The sequence below is a fragment of the Lygodium microphyllum genome, chromosome 15, assembly GCF_053477565.2.
Source record: "Lygodium microphyllum isolate KBCC chromosome 15, Lygodium_microphyllum_v1.1.10, whole genome shotgun sequence".
Lineage (NCBI taxonomy): Eukaryota > Viridiplantae > Streptophyta > Polypodiopsida > Schizaeales > Lygodiaceae > Lygodium > Lygodium microphyllum.
In genome coordinates, this window is record NC_141149.1 from 2,542,746 (window position 1) to 2,544,157 (window position 1,412).

At 33.4% G+C, this 1,412-nt stretch overlaps 1 long non-coding RNA gene across 1 annotated transcript; it reads left to right on the top strand.

Moving 5' to 3' along the window:
* The first annotated feature begins 230 nt into the window (after window positions 1-230).
* Window positions 231-968, top strand: LOC148024204 (uncharacterized). The gene is made up of 4 exons (XR_015693236.1): window positions 231-345; window positions 455-537; window positions 653-738; window positions 849-968. It is a non-coding gene; the product is annotated as an uncharacterized LOC148024204 (long non-coding RNA).
* Window positions 969-1,412: the final 444 nt, after the last annotated feature.

Below are 1,412 nucleotides of genomic sequence, written 5' to 3' on the forward strand. Positions count from 1 at the left end.
TCCGAGGGTGAAGAACAATGATTTATTAAGAACTCAACTTCTACAACATCTTTGGGATTTTGAACACTCAACTTCTTCTTCAACATCTTAGGGTTTCTCTGTAAACAAAGTTACAGGTATATTGTCTTGTTTTTTTGTTGCTCCACTGTTAAATTTTATCTCGTTTAGACAAAATGTATACAAGTTACATGCATACTGAGCTTTCCTTTGTTTTTTTACTCCAAGAATCTCCGAGGGTGAAGAACAATGATTTATTAAGAACTCAACTTCTACAACATCTTTGGGATTTTGAACACTCAACTTCTTCTTCAACATCTTAGGGTTTCTCTGTAAACAAAGTTACAGGTATATTGTCTTGTTTTTTTGTTGCTCCACTGTTAAATTTTATCTCGTTTAGACAAAATGTATACAAGTTACATGCATACTGAGCTTTCCTTTGTTTTTTTACTACAAGAATCTCCGAGGGTGAAGAACAATGATTTATTAAGAACTCAACTTCTACAACATCTTTGGGATTTTTTGCAGAGAAAGCCACAGGTATATTGCCATTTTTTACTACTGTTCCATGGTTAAATTTCAACGCATTTGGACAAAGCCTATATAAGTTATATGTATGCGTTGACCCAATATTTCTTTTGTTTTTGTACTACAGGAATCTATCAGTGAAGGAACAATGGTCTTGCTATAAGTCAACTTCTTGTTCAACATATCTAGGGATCTTTGTGAAAGAAATTACAGGTACAATGTTTCTTTTTTAAATTGATCCATTTAAATTTAATTTCATTTGGAGAGAACATTTGCAAATTATACACATGTTGATAGGTAACTTTTGTATTTGGTTGTTACAGATGTCTTCACGGAGGAAAAATATCAGTAGCATACTTGCAGTGGAGGTCTTCAACAGGAAAGATAATGGCGGTAATTGGATTTGTGATAAGTATTATAAGTTGGATTGGATTTTGATGCACCCAAGTACTCGAGGGAGTTTCAAGGTGAAGCGCAAGGATGTTGCAAACCCTAGCAAACATTGGAAAGGTAGAATTCTAGAGTTCAGAAAAGTGTTTAATGGCACAAGTGCAGTAACAGAAGTGTTGATTCAACATGTTTATACGCATAAACAAATCTCTGTACACGACGAGAACAACATTGCAAATTATAAACAAAACAGTAAGTTGTTAAATTTTATCATTGATTATTCTTTTGTATCAGAGTTGTTTTTAAAAGTCTTTGCAGTATTCTAATTCAGTCTTGTTTGATTGACAGCTCTATATCCATCGACTTTGCATGAATGGCAGAATGTGGAATGTTTAAGCGGCAAGATACATGTTTGGCATGAAGAGATAGGTTCTTTGATCTATGATAATACCTCTACAAGTCAACTTGCCACTCAAAATATCTTTTTTTATAATTCA